General features: G+C 35.7%; 1 protein-coding gene across 5 annotated transcripts in view; it reads left to right on the forward strand.

Moving 5' to 3' along the window:
• The window catches only part of DICER1 (dicer 1, ribonuclease III), a 68033-nt gene that overhangs the window by 6705 nt on the left and 45283 nt on the right, over nt 1-16045 (forward strand). For all 5 annotated transcript variants that reach the window (XM_039551940.1, XM_039551942.1, XM_039551939.1 and 2 more), the window contains exons 2-3: nt 10789-10854; nt 11735-11835. The gene's annotated coding sequence lies outside the window, so the exon portion shown is untranslated. The remainder of the gene's footprint in view (nt 1-10788; nt 10855-11734; nt 11836-16045) is intronic.

The raw sequence follows: 16045 nt of genomic DNA on the forward strand, positions 1-16045 counted from the left end.
TTGAGAGCAATGAGTTTGAGGCATGATGGGTGATGAAGCTCTGGAGGAGGAAGTGTGTAGGTTTTAGGAAGGTAATGCATTTTTATCTTCAAGTATTTAATTGAAAAAAGGATTGGAAGAATGCCAAAAACATCTATGAGCTCCCTGGGTTTTTGAAAGACATGATCAACTTCCAGGAGATGAGCAATTTTCCCTATTGTAATCCTTGCATAGTTAATGCTTTGCTGTGTTGAAGTCGAGAAGTTAAACCTGCCTTGATTAATAGTAAATTGTCTGGAAAATGGTCTTCTAAAGACTATGTGTTGCCTAAACTGAACACAGGATGAGTTTTTAGTGATAAAATTCATGATTTGTTAAAACTCTCTACTGACCAGTTATAGTTGCAGCTGATGAGGGTCTGCAAGGAATTATTGGATGATTTTAGGGCATGTAGTGACTTGCATAATGATGAAGCAGGTGCTGATTTCTGGCAGGCATTGTGAGTAGTATGCCAGTAATGCTACTAATGTATACATTGTCAGCTATTAAGAGTTGTTAAAACCTTATATCGGTTCATCCGGTTACTGCTGTCTGGTACCTCTAGGTGTTTCCTCTGGCACCTTTCAAATAGGTTTGTGCTACACAGCAAGAAGTTTTGGGTTTGGAATTTTTAGATTTATTGTTCTTAGTGTAACACAGTTCAGCAACAGTTGGCAATAGAAAAGAGAAGCTGGTGTCTGATTTTAAATGTCACAGTCAAAAGCCTGTTGAATCCAATTTCCTTGACCTAGGCAAGTTTTCTATTGGTTCAGCAAAGTAGTTCATATGGATCAGGGGAGTATTAGAGCTGCCATGAGGAGATGGTTGTCCTCCACTTTGACAGCCACTTGAATGCCATCTAAAATGCCTGTCAAACTAGAGCCCAAGATACAGCCTAAGCTCCTCAGCTGCCAAACAGGAAAAAAGTTTTACTGTTTCGAGAGCACCTCTATGATCATGTGCCCCCTAATTAGAATGCAAAATTTTAAATAATCTAAAGTTTTCTGATTTTTGTCTTTTTAATTAACTCTTTTGACAGTATCATAATGTTAATTAGAAATACTCCTGGCCTTGAGTATTGGCTACTACTTCATATGAAAATTACACATACCCTCAATATTACACAATATTCCTAAAGTATGCCTGTAAACTGAAATTTGTAAACACTGTTTACCCTTTAAGTCCAACAGGATACAACAGTTTAGCTCACACTGGGAACTGCTCAACTCGTAACATTGAAAAGAACATTGTTTAAGTTTTGGATATTTTTGCTTAAAAATCCAATATATGCATGTATGATACATGTACCATAGTTGCATGGAATCACCATTCAATTACATATTTTTACAAAAACCGCAGTCAATTTTAACCATAAAATTGAGTTTAGTCTATGAAAAAAAAACCCAAAAAACAAAAACCAAAACCAACCAAGTTGGAAAACTTGTATATCCTAAGCCTACCCCTAGTTCTACTCTCAAGGCAATTTTTGGGGTGGAGAGAAACTTCTTACTCAAGTTGGGGGGGAAAAAACCAAACAAGAAAGTTCTCCTGATCTGCAAAAGTAACCTACCTTTGTCAACTACTCCAGCTTGTTACTTTTGAACTTCCCACATAATTATATAGCAAATTCTGCTCTGGATAGTGTGGAGTCCTGAAGCCGTGATTTCAAATGAGTGATTACAAATCTCTACCAGGTTCATGGTAAACAAACTAGCGAGTTGTTTAGTTTTGTTTGGGGGCAATGGTGGTTGGTTTTAGGGGTTTTGTTTGGTTTTTTAAATCAGGACAATGATTCCCCCCCTTCCTTCACTAAAATGGAAACACTGAGCTTTGAAGAGCTTTTAAAGCTAATCAAATTATACCCAAGAACTTGAACATATCATTGCAAAAAAACCTCATCCCACCATTTTCATAAGAATGGAAAGCTGGATAGAGGAAAACACTCTTTTAATAAAATTTAATAGCTTAAAGTTATTAAGTCATTGATTTGTATCTAATTGTATTAGTGTCTTGGAACATATAATCACTACATTTGAGGCAAAATGGAAAATAAGTCCCAGAATTTTAAGCAGTTTCTTTTACAGATTCCTAATTATGGAGTCACAACTACAAATTACCACTGGGTAAAAATGAGAGGTTTTAAACTAGGCGTAACTTCAGATCTGAATTTTCCAAGCTAATAGCTAGTCTAAGTGTTCCATCGTGATTACTGCACTGACTGCAGTTACTTTTATTAAAAAGTTGTTCACATCTCAGAAATACTTACTGAAGAAGTGTTGGTAAATCCAACTGTTTTTTAATTTAATTTTTGTAGCATGATGTTCCCCTGACTTTGGTTCCTATCCTGGGTTTACCACAGATGATTTTTGTACACAAACCCACAAAACTACTGTCACAACACACCTGTTTATAACAGCAGCTATTAACAAAAAGCAAGCAAGTACAAAATCGAGAAAAACATGATACAGTTATTTCAATTAACAGGTGAGAAGTAGTGTTTTGGGATTAGTTTTCATGAGACTATAGATCCAATCTGATGACAACCTAGTGTTCAGTGAAGCAACCCCACTGTCACTGCTCCTTCTGTTCTCTAACAGCTTTGACACTTGTCTGACTCTGGGAGAAAAATAGTTCAGGACAATATAACCATTAATTCTTGTGTGTACAGCTGTGCCATATTAAATGCGTGGTAAGCTGTGATCAGGAAGCCTTTATTATACAGTGTTTTGTCTTGCTGCTGAGTGAAAATGAAAGAAAAGTGATAAAATGAAAAAAATCTCTCCTGTGCTTTGTTTACATCAGAAATGTATTTCTTCTCTGATTGTTTTAGAAAAATTTGACTGTACAACCAGCTACAGATTTTTATAAACATGTTTTAGAAAGCTGAAGTGAAATACTGATCTGGTAAAATGTTGGGATGTAAAACCTCTGCATATGCCATGTGCTTAATCCTACTAAAAGAGGAGTAATAAGGTCACTCTTCTCAGTGACAGCTTGCTCACAAGGGTTTAACGCACTTTTCCTTTTCAATGTACTTCATTGCTTTAGTTGATTAGTCTCGGTTTCTCTAACGTCTTGTCTGTGCAACAAGGTCAAACTTATTAACTTAAAAATTATATACCTTTAAAATTTCATTTCAAAGCTACTTTTCTATTACAAGTGTTAGAGACCTAGAGGGTTTTTTTTGTTGTTTAGTGCTTTGGGGTTTTTTTACTGGTTTTAGTATGTATTTGAAGTAGCTTGAATTGCAAATTAAGAAATTATGAAAATGGTAGTTTTCTTAAAATCATTAGCTGAAGAGAAGTAAGAGATTTTCTGTTCAGGGTTGAGAAAGCAGTGCTGAGGAAGAAGAGGGAAATCTCCATTGAAAGTTAGGCATCTAATCTGCTTAAATCATTCTGGAAGTCATCAATTATCTGCCTCTTTAGGCATCTTAATGCATCTGTGTATGCCTACTCAAATAAGCTGCTCATTAGCTGATGAAAGCAAATGATTAGTCAATGAAATTCAAAGTCAGTTGTATTTAAATATTTATTCTGAGTAATTTAAAGTTTTATTTATTACTATAAATGTAATATATGTTTGCATTAATTGAGTTATGCAGTCTTTTCAAATACGCCATAGTATGCAGGGGGAAAGTTGTTCTACATAATTCAGTACAATAATTAATAAGGTAAATAGTGTGATTACTTGAATGTTAATGGCTGCGATGCTATTCTCCTAATTAGTCAGATGCCTAGGTTGTGAATCAACCTAAATGATACTGATGTGGGTGCACTAGTTTCTACGGAAAACTATAAAAACAATGTAACTTCCTAACTAGTAGGGTAGTTATGTAGGAACCTTAGATGTAAGCCTTCTCAGTATAAATCTGGGATGTTTACCGGTAGAAATCAAAATTAGGGATGTTAATGCCTCTGGTTTAATTTGACTTGCTGTATTGGCATGTTAATGGTGGAATAATTTACTTTAAAATGCTTGATTATTACCCTGTTCATAAACAAAATTATTTGGTATCTAAAGACTTTTAGTAAGGTTTGGGGTTTTTTTTGTATTTTTGTATTTTTTTTTTTTTAATCTGAAATATCTCTGCTTTTCCAAATCTTTGATTGCATTCACGTCTTTTCTGGTTTGCTGCTAGAAACTTGCTTCTTCCCTTTAATTGTCTCATAACTAGATTGAGTTCCCAGTGATGCTCCCAGTGCCTCTTCTGATCCAGCCTGTCTGACTGGGTGTTCATTACAGCTGCCCTTCACTTCTGTGCTGCTTCATGGATGTCTTCAGAGAGTCTGGGTTTGATTGACCTCTGGAGAAACATAGTCTGACCTACTGGCATTGGTCATCTGCACGGTACTGTGAGAATAAATGAGGGTAAGAAAGTACTCTAAATCCAGTGCTCATCATTAAGTGAAAGAATTGAAGTGTGTGTAGAGCTGCCCAGACTCTGCACACACTTCAGAGCTGCCCAGACTCTGGAGGAATGATACAGTAATAACTGCGAGAGATTGTATGTGAGTTCGAGTTTTGTTTCCCACGTTCAGAATGGTGGAGGTGTGTTCTGCTGCTTATCTCATTCTCCTGTTATTGCCAAGTCGTCCCTTGTCAGTCACCAGGAATGTACCTGCCAGGCTGTTACTGTTTTCTTTTGGTAAGTCTTAATGTATCCAAAGTGGAAGCTGAGCACAGCAGAAAGGGGAGGTAGTCCAGACTCTGCCAATACAGCTGCCAGTCAGCCTCACAGAATTTGGCTGCATTTTTTTTCTGAAAATTGAGAACTATTGAGTTAAGAAAACACCTCAGAGTTTTTGCTCATAGTTGCTTGATGTTGGCTACTTAATGTTGCTGCAATCAAGCTAGTATACTTTTTGTAATTAGATGATAACAGGCATAATAATTGGTGGTTTGGCAATGTTGATGCAAACTACAACTAACGTGGTAAGAACATGACAATTCTTTCTTTTGCTTTGTATTTTTTATCTTTTAATAACCAAGATTAGTGGAGCTGGTAATCTCTGATAAAGCAAAATCTGCTGTGTTGTTTTTAGACGAGAGTCTCTACTCAAACTTGTATGTGTGTGTTCTGCTCTGAAAATGCAGTTCACAACTGACTGAATTACAGGACTATCTATTTTAATGTTACAGAAGAAAGGAACTCTTTTCAACTGATGGCTGTAGACTAGGGTTGTGTACATATATGTGTCATTTTTAATGCAGTATTGTGTCCATAATGCAAACAGGGTCTGGAATTGAAACAAATACAGGAATATATTAATTCTGAGTTGTGCTTAGCAGAAGAGTTAATTGACACGTTTAGTACTATATTAACTTAGCTATATTGCTTGCAGAACCCAACGTAGTGTCAGAAACCCTCAGTTGCACCATTTACAGGGATTTAACTCCTTTAAAACATTATTTCTCAGGCCTGAGTAGTTTTAGATAATAACATAAAACAGTGGAATTGTTTAACAATAATTTCATTTCTCTTCTAACTTGCCTCTTTAATAATGAAATGAGTATTCAGTGAATGCTGTATCCAGTAAACCACAACTGCTTTAATGTCTGGAACAATCCTGTCATTTGCATATCTGGGAATGCTTTTGCCTATATGCAGGAATAGCTCTCACTCCATTGTGAAAAATGAAGGGTAAAAAGTTCTCCCCATTCATGCCTCGCCCCCTATTTTTTAATGATGGTTGTAGCAAAACAGCTTGTTTCAGTTTTTGAAGCTTCTGCTGTCATTCAAGGAGGAGTAACAACTTGGATACTTTTTTTCACCCACATGGTTAAGAGTATCTATCACTGTATATATTATGAGCAGATCTAATGTGGAAAATTGGACTAATGCTGCACTGGACTGAAAGGATTCTTAGCTGCAATCTACACTTGGCATTAGGGAAAGATACCTATTAATATACATGCAGAGAACTCTCTCAAGGATATGTATTTTATCTCAATCTATTCTTTTTCATCTTGCATTTGTTCTGCTACTGTGGGAAGATTGATGGATGAATCAGGAATGGGTCTGTTTTCTGGTTTGGATCTCTGCACTGCAAGGTTTAGTGGTGCTAACTTGCAACAGTATTGGAGCTAAAGGACCTTTATGAGCCACTTACCTCACTGCTAACAGAGGAGGTGGTTTATGTTTGACCCTGTTCCAGCTTTCATGGTTGATCATTTTTGCCAAGTAAATTGTTGAATATTTTCGATTCAGTTTCGGTATTATGTCAGTTGTTTTGGAAGGTCAGCAGTGGTACAGCTAACCTGTGATACGGAAATGCTACATGAGGCTTGAAGCATTATACTGGTGAAATGTAATATTTATGGCTTCTCACCACTTTTGAACCCCAGACACCATGCAAATATTTGCTTTTTTTGGACAATATTGAAAATAAAGATCGATGCATTAAAAAAAATAGAATTTAATTGAGATGAGCTGCTGAAGTCTTATTATTAGTTTAACTGTAAAGAATGTAAAGGAATGCTGATGTTCTAGTCTAAGTGCATCTATTTACATAGAGGGAAATAATTACATCTTTTCCACTTTGGAATTAATTCAGATCATTTTACAATCATACACATTTATTCTGCTCTTCATCTTGTGTGAGAGCCCTTGCAACACTGTTGGTTTGCCACAGCATTTTCATAGAATTGCAGAATTCCATATGATTTAGGGAAAAGATGCCTAAAATCCAACTGTCAATGTAAGACTGCCCAGCCCAAACAAAACCATGTCCCTAAGTGCCATGTCTACACATTTTGTTAAATACCTTCAGGGGTGTTGACTCAACCTGAGCAACATCTTCACCTTTAGATATTCTTACATGTTCCAAAAGAAAAACAAAGACAAACCCAGCAACAAGCAAGCAAAAAACCAAACCAAAAAACAACAACCGTGTGGACCTATGGAAATGTCTTAGAAGTTATTCACATATTTTCCTTCAATAAAATAAAATAATCAAGTATGGTTTTTGTTTGTTGCGGGTTTTTTTTTTCTCCTCTCTGGTGTTCTTTCTCTGGAGATTGAATTCTATGTCAGCTGAGGAGCTTTGAATGTCCTCAGAATTTGGGAGAAATAAGTTTCTTTGTACTACTTATTTTTATGAATTTAATACTGACTTCATCCCAGTTTCACATAAAAGAAAATTCCAGTAGTGTGCCCACAAGTTCGTTGCAGGGAAAGGCCATGTGAAGACAAGTAGTGTAACTGGTGATAAGTTTTTCTTTTTTGGGATGACATTTAAAACAACAAAGTGTAAATGTGGACTAAATAATATGCTAACCACCATGTAATACTTATGCATTTTAAGGTTGCACTAGGAAGAGTTAGTTTGATGCACCGTTAATGATGAATACTTTTTGTTTGGTTGATTTGGTTTTTTTTGTTTTGTTTTGTTGGGGGTTTTTTGGATCTAAGGCTAGAATTTGAACAGTGGTTCTTGAGTGGTACATAAATTGATATGGCCAACTGCAGTAGATTTGAACTCTCATTTTAGAATTGGTAGAAGTTTTAGAGCTTGATTTACACTCCAAATGTCTGCTGGCCTTGCATCATACAATTATTGACTTCAGAGAAAGTCTTTTGTAGTGTGGGGCACTTAGTAATTTTGGATGTTGCGGCACAGTGTTAACAGTGAACTGTTGAGTGCCCATGTTTTGAGGAGCTTGACTTCTAGCCACATGCAGAGAAAGGGTTTATGTTTATGCAAATAATGGGATTGAAGTCTCCACATGGGGTTATATTCAGGGGGCAGCTGCTGCTTTTACTTATCCAAAGCAAGAATAATTAATCCTTTGGAACTGTACTTGCCTCACAGCTTGCCCCCAAATTGAGGAAGAGAGAAATCCCTGCTCTAATGTCTGCTTAATTGCTTTCCTGTGGAAAGACATAAGTACCTGAAAAGCTTGAACATAACCTTTAAATTAACTAAATCATCACAAGTAAATAATTTGGTACCCAAGTAAACAACCAAATGATAAATAAATTTACAGATACGGTCAGTTATCCCTACTTACGATACTGATATGATAGTATAGTTACCCATAAATTAGAATCTACACATTGAGCTACAGTTTTTCTATGCAGCAAAAAAACCTCTCAAATAAGTGGCATAATTTAATTCTAATTGCTGTTAAAACTAATAAATGTGTTTCAGAGTGTTTGTATATTTAGAGAGGTGTGTGTCCTGAGTGTAATTCTTTCCTGACTTCCCTGAAGAAGGCTTAGGTCCTTGGGTGTCAAAGAGTATATTGCTTTCAAATTAATCTGAGGTGGTAGGGAGTTTGTACTATGGTTTCTGACATAACTTTATTGTTTGTACTGTAATAAACCGAAGAAAAATAGTTGAAATACGAAGTTCCTGGAATAACAAATGGAAGAAAAGGATAAATCCTGTTTTATAGTCACCCCTTCCCCCCAGCCCTCAGCATACCTGGCCAGCTGTAATTATAGAGACAGGATGCCAGCCCAGGTGTACTTTTTCTTCCCAATCATAATGGCAGTTTTTACCTTATCCCCTAAAGATCATGCAGGACTTTTGTTCATGCTGGAATCCCGTTGTATTTGCATAAAGATAATTCACTTCATCACAGCTTTCATGTGAGTTTAAGAGTTCAGTTGCATAGAATTTACTGCAAGATAACTTCATTTTCATGTTGTTAACAATTTGAGTAATGGTTTAACTGCTGGAAGGAATAGTTGTATAATTTCAAATTGAAGATGCTGAAGAGCAAGAATGTGGATAGCCTTTCAGATTCAGCCTGTTGTTTATAGTGTGACAGCAGGTCTTTTACTGTAAATTTCAGTTACCATTTTTCTGACCATCCTTTTTTAATAGCAGGTTAGGTATCGTATGAATGTGATTATTTTCAAGGACCGAATTATAAACCCATGAAATAAAAATAAAACCTGTCTATATAGTCTGTATTCTCTGATATATTTGGATACTTGGGTTTTGCATTAGTAGTGTTTCAGTAGCAAATAGCCAAGATACTTCAAGATCTTGGCTGAGATTTGTAGAAGTAACTTGTGGTTGCTTGCAGATTTCTAGAGTGCTGGAGATTTGCAGAAGTGCCTGCTGTGACACTTCTTGGATGCTTCTCTTGATGTCTTTATAGGAACTGGGGATTTTTTCATGTTAGTGCTTTGAGTATTTATTGTGTTTGTGGTATGTTTTGGAGTTAGACGTTTTAAGTGATTGATTATCTTAGAACTCTTGCCTTCTATCTGTTGATAAAATATGTGAATGTTGAGCTCTTAAAAGAAAAGGTGACATTTAAGAAAAGGGGAAACCTTGCTGTTTGATAGAAGACATTGGCTTTCCTAAAAATTAGGTTTCTAAAATGTCAATAATTTTTCCTTTTTGTTTCTTTTGCTTGTTTACGAGGTCCTCTGACACTATAGAGCAAAATTAAACATATATATATATATATTTTCTTTATTTTTGGTGTGGTAGAAAATATTTTGCCGGCTGCGACTGCAGCATGGGGGATGTTCGGTGCTGGGCTGCCCGGGCGGTGCCGCTGTCCCGAGGGCCGTCGCCAGCAGCAGGTGCCCGTGGCCGCCGGAGAAGGAACGAACCCGGCTTTGTCTGAGTGGGGGCACCAGCACCATTTAGATGCTAATGTGTTATACGCTGCTGTTTTGTACTAGACCTTGACTGCATCTCCGGAATGTGGCCTGTCTGGTTTTAGGTTGGCATTCAAAGGGCCTACTGTAATTCCTGCCTTCCAATCGATTGATTAAAGCCTCGGTCTTCTGACTTCGATGTGCCAAAGGAAGCGGTTGTGCTGGTGGAGAATTAGAATTACATACTTTTTTGGTTCTTACCTACTGGTCTCTGTGCTTTGTGTTTGCCATCTGTGATTAGGCAGTAAAGTAAATTTGCTCTGTTAAGCCACACATGGCATTAGCTTTATTGACAAGGGTTGAACGTTTCTTTCTGTTCATGCTTGCTTTATGCCAGGGTATCCAAATGCTGCGTTGTTCTCTTCAACTTTTCTTGTAAATGTATAGAGTGGAGTATATTTCTATATTTTTGCCGTGGATGCGGCAGTTTTCTGTGGGTAGGTTATTTTCTGGTTCAATGGAATATATATTCTGGTTCATGTTTAGAGGCAGTGAATAAATGAATAACCTAGACATAGTAGGAACATGCTGTAATAAATCTAAGTCCTACTTACTACATCTTAGAAGCAATTTGCTGTATTTTGTGCTGAAAATAAAAGATGTATTTATGTATGCTGCAAACACAAATTTAAAATGTAGCCTAGGGAGTAAATGTTTTGTGGGTCTATTTTGTACATGAATGCAGTATTCATTAGATTTTCTGTGCTGCATTCCTTTTGTATTCTTGTAAAATTGAACGGTAACTGTTTACTTTGTTTTCTGGAAAACATACATTCTTTCAGATCTCTCTCTTAAATGTGTTGAATAATAATTTTCTTCCAGATTTCCTTACTGTGTTAGGTGAAACATACGTGGAGGGAGCACAGGGGAGAAAAGCTGTAAATCTAATTGGCCTCAGCTAGCAATTACTTTAGCAGATAAAACAAAATATGCAAATATCTCCTGAGCACTTAAGGCTGATCTTCCAGACACTGACTCTCTGTATCCCTAGCCAAAAAGGGGCATATGATAATTAGATTTTGAAAGACCATGTGCTCTTGCTACAGAGCTAAATATTAAAATGCAAGAAAGCAGACTACCACATGGCACAGTTGATTTTAATGGCAGTTCATGTTAAAATGCTCTCTCTTTATGTTGCCTTTTAGGTTACCTAGGGTGAAACAAAATTACAGGCTTGGAGACTCTGGAAAAGCTCAGCATCAGCATTTGAGGTAAAAATGAACATACTGAACTAATCTTGGGGGTGTCCTCTTTGTTAACTTTATGGAATTGATTGGAGGAGAAATTTTCATCAAGATTCATTTTGTGTTTAAGTTTTCAGTATTGATTTTAAAAAATTGGACTTCACTATCTGTCTTTTTAGGTCTGGAAAACCTCACACTTTTAGGTGTATATATTGTGCAAATATTTTATTTTATAGCTTTAAGAACACTAGATCTGCTTAAATACGGTATTTTTGCTTTGAGTTGTAGTTTTTTATACATATATAATACATATATTTGGCTAATATATCTAGAAATTCACTGTCATGAATTATTATTTTTCCAAATTTTACTTTTGTGGTTGAATTACCATCTTAAATGCACAGGATTTTCTCTTTTACTAAAAAGACTGATGTGTACTTTGAGAGAAATGGTTGTTGCTTTTTCATGAGTTGCCTGTATTACTTGCAGTTTCAAATTGAAACAGTGTACGGAAGTTTGAATTCTGATTTTTTTTTAATGTCAAACTCAAATTGAAAATATATGTGCATGGAAAAAGCAATACAATTATACGAACCATAGTAAAATTATATCAAACACTCTACTCCTGTATTTCTCACGTGAACCAGTAATTAATGATAGTAGCCTGGAAATAGGACTAGGGAAGTATGTGCACATTTAAATTAAATTATCTTTTAAATAACTCTTTTAACTTTTAGTTTCTAATAGCAAATTAAAATAATTTGTGTTCAGAGTGAACTTAGGTAGTTCATTTCTGTCAGCAAGTTGTGGTGTAGGCTCAACACATATAAGTGTTTACAAGCAACTGAATTACCACAATTTATCTTGCTGTTGTAGTTCATAGGTTTTTGTTCTTGTTTTTTTTAAGAGCCAAGGCTTTCAAATTATGTGATTAATCTACAAGCTGATATCATGATGTCAAAATGCCGTTTGGGAAGCATAAACACAGAGATTGTGGAAATTAAAACGGTAAGACTGTGCTTTGTAGTATGGGAGAAACAGGTTTTGATGTATCACTGCACTGTGTTCTTCTATTTTATATTTAAAGCTGCTTCAGAACTATAGAGTAAAGTAACTTCCACGTGTGAATTTATAGAAATTGACTGTGAATTTCTTTGGAAAGAAAAATGAAAGTAGCTACTTCATTTTATTCATAGAAGTTTAAATGTTTATCATGAAACACATGCCCTGCTATTTCTTATGAAGCTGAATATGATTAGAAATCTATTCAGTTTTTTAAAAGAATGTGTGTATTTTTCTTGTGGATTTTATATTCAAATGTAGTTGTGTTGGTGAAATACAATCAGTTAAAAAAAAAAAAAAAAGAGTTGACACAAGGGGTTAGAATTAGAATTGAATTCATATGTTGTTCCAGATAGGAGATACAAAATAAATGGTAAGGAAAAGAAATGACAGGTGAATTAAGGTCTTAGTTTCAAGACTATGCTTCAGTTTGAAATACGAGTTCTGCAAAAATAGGGAAAGAGGCTATCTGATTAAAACTACGTAGCAGAAAAATGTGGGTTGATAATGTAGGGAAGTGAGAAATGTGTTTAGTTCCGCTGTTGATCACCTTGCCTTGCATCTTAGATCCATATACTTCATGCTTTGTCTTTTGTCCTTTGTGTTTAGAAGGTAAAAGGAGTCTGCATAGCACCAGTTCTACACTGCTGATTAAGCAACTACGTAGTTAGGGTTGTTCCACAGGCCTTACACACATCATTTGAAAAAAATGAATGTTTGTTTCAGAATCTGGCTGCTTGTCTGTATTCCGTAAAGGTGAAACAGCCCCTTTCTGCACGTTTATTCTGAATGCCTCATGCAATGGTATCACTAGAGATGTGCTACAAAACTGATTTTTGTTTTCACGTTGTATTACTTTACTTGTAAATGCCCTACAGCCTCTGTGTGTTACACTGATAAATAGTGGTATAATCCTTTTGCATTCGACTGTTGCAGTGTGCAGCCGCACAACTCCTGTGGGAGCAGTGTCTTGCTGGCTCTGTTGGTCAAGCTGGACTGATTGCAACATGAAGTGTTTATTAGGCTTTTGCCCCATGTCCAGGTTTGGTCATACTGAACACTACATGAAGGACTTCAGGGTTTTTCTGAGTCTGCTAAGTGTCATGTTGTATTCCGTTTCTCTCCTACAAACAGACATTTAGAAGGAATCTGCCAGGAATTTCAGCTGTTAACTGTTGTACTGCTTGTAGAAGTGTTTCAAAATCAGCTCATCCAAATATAGAGCATCAATTTAACTTTGATTTGATAAGCACTTTAATGAAACTTTTCCTGAACAACAGAAAGCAGCCTTTGTTGTTCTGGTATGCCTTAGTAGGCTATTAAAGACCAGTGTTCTGCTTGTGCTGTTACACTGATTGTGTATCAGAAAAATAGAACTAATAAAATTCTTGTTGTTTAAAATGACATTCACAATCAATATTGATGATTGTGCTAGGGATTGTAGTCTTTATAGAAATGCTTATATTTGAGAACATTTTAAGACCAAATGTAAAAATTGCTGTTAGGCAATGCATGTGATAAAGATCTTTGAAAGATGGGAGAGAAAGAATGTCTCATAAGCTGTGTTCTGTGTTAAAGAGAGCACAATATAAAAGAGATTTCTGATTCATCTTGCTCAATAATACTGTTTGACAGTTGTTTGATGGTTAAATTTTGGGCTTTTCTTTTTCTAGATTAAACTGGGGGGTTTTGATTTGGGATTTTTAAGTTCTTTTAAGAGAACTGAAGTTGCAGGAGTAATATTAACAAAATATGCTTCTTTTTCTGGAAGAAGTAGTGTATTCTTTTGGACTATCACAGAAAAAGTAAAATCCTTTTAAAAAGTACACTTCTTCTAAAAGGAGGTTTAGAAACCAGACAAAGTAGAATTCTTGCAAATTCCCCTTCACTGAGGCAAAACCAATTCTTGCCACTGAATGCATACAGTGTAAGTTGGTATGGAACATTCTCAGTGACATTTTACATTTTGTATATTAACATTTACATTCATTTTCTACTCTGTATTTCATATTTGTAATATTTTACATTTTTTCTTTTTATTTGGACCTCCTTTACCCAAGTAAGAATTTTCTGTGTTAGACCACTCAGCAAGTTAATGTTTCATATAGCAATTGAACATAGAAATTGCTATAAAGAAACTGCATTCAGACTCTTTAAGTGTTCATGTAAGAGAATATTCAAGCAGCAAGGTTCTATTAATGTTTTTTTATAGACTGTGGTTTATTTCCTTTAGAGTAAGTGGATTATTTTTACCTCTTGAGGCTAACTTGTTTTGGCTGGTGCTGAGAGTGTTTTTAGAGGATAAATTAGAACACTATCTGTTCACATTCCTGGACAAAGATGAAATCCTAAAGCATTAGAAATAATGTTTGTATCACAAGGATTATATTAGGTACAATTTTAAAAATCAGTCCAGAAAGCAAATTAAATGCATTGCAAATGGCAGTAAGAAATTTTTGTTGTTAATGGGAGATGGTTATAGTTTTCATAAACTTGTGAATATAACATAAACTGTGCTCACAAATGGTGGTAAGAACTTGAAAGTTGCATCCCCAGCGTGCAAGTCTCTTCTCCATGTACCTCAGTGCCAGTCCATAAATGTTTTAAACTGTCCTTCAAGTAGGACTAGATCCAGGATGTCTCATTCCAGGTGAATGCTCTGGTCAGTTTGGCTTGTATTCCTTAGTGCAGTAAACATTGAATTTTTTGTGCGCCAAGGGATGGCTTCAAACTGGATAGAGTCATGTGACTGACAAACCTACACCACAGTTCCAGAATTATTGCAGACTAGAAAAAATTGCTATTGCATGTTGTTGACTTCATTTCCAACATTGTATGTTCTTGTGAAAAACAGTTCTTTAAATGATGGAATAAGGGGTTAATTTTAGCTCTGCAGTTCACTATCTGTTCACATAAATGTGAAATAAGGACACTAGGTTGTAAATTCTTCTCTTAAAACTCTCAAGATTGATGGCCATGAAACTGGAACTTTCACTATTATTTTAGTAGAACAAATAAGCTTGAGCACTGTGCTGCCTTATCCAGCTTCCAAAACTAGTCTAAAGTCACAGGAGGCAGGATTTGTTTCAGGTGTTTCTTGCTCCAAATTCAGCTTCATCAAGTTCTTACAGTTTCTTTTCTATCAGTTTTCAAAATAATGTAGTGGACAAAGATGGAACATCTTAGCAAGTATCTTTATTACTCAACACTGGCTGAACAGGACTAGTTTGGCTTTTTTTTTTTGCTTTACTGTTAGCTAGTTTCAGTTAGCTCATGTTCAGTTTTCTGTCCACAGATTCTGAACATATGTGCTTACATCTCAAATGTTTTCAATTTAAAGTCTGTTCTTCAAGTAGATGTGTTCTTTCCCTTTTTATTCCTAGATGATCCTGTACTGCTTTTCTTTTATTGAAGAACTTGATATTTTTCCTTGCTATTGAAATAGAGACTCTAGAATGATACAATTACTGCATTATCTGGCTTACTCCCGTAATAATGTTGACATTGATCTTGTCAGATCTTACATACTTCCAATACAAATCATAGAAATGAAGACCAGTACTACGAAACCTTAGTATAGCAGAAAGTAACATTGATTTGGGAGGAAAACTTTTTCTTTTTACTGACTTAGCTTAAATTCCCTCCCCCTGTATGTTCTTTCAAATGTGTTATGTCCCATGCCAGCTCAACCCAGGTATGATTGTAGTGGCACACAATGCTGTTTTGGTTGTGTGTGCTTTTCAAGTTACAAATGTGCATATATTTCTTCCTTTGCACTTCAAAGGGGTTTTTTTGAGAATGCTTTTTGATCTCAGTGACATGATTGTACTTAAGAGCAGGTCTTTCATGAAGGTACACAGAAACCAAAGCTGTAGTTTAGAGTATATGTTGTTTCACAGCCTGGAGCCATACATAAGCATAAATCCTCTTGCTTCTTAACAGCAGGGTAACTAAACTGGTATCACTGTTATTAGGTGCATAGCAGAAGAGATTAATTACTTGTAATATTTGATCCTGTACTTGTTTTTTATTAGCAGCCTTTTAAAATAAGGTTGGTTTTCTCTCCTTAATTCCCTCCTGGTGATGCAATATAGCTATTTTATATATGTTCCCAAAGTTGTATTTATCATTTGAAAAAGAAACACAACACAGATGG

This window comes from Corvus cornix, chromosome 5 (assembly GCF_000738735.6).
Source record: "Corvus cornix cornix isolate S_Up_H32 chromosome 5, ASM73873v5, whole genome shotgun sequence".
Classification (NCBI taxonomy): Eukaryota; Metazoa; Chordata; class Aves; order Passeriformes; family Corvidae; genus Corvus; species Corvus cornix.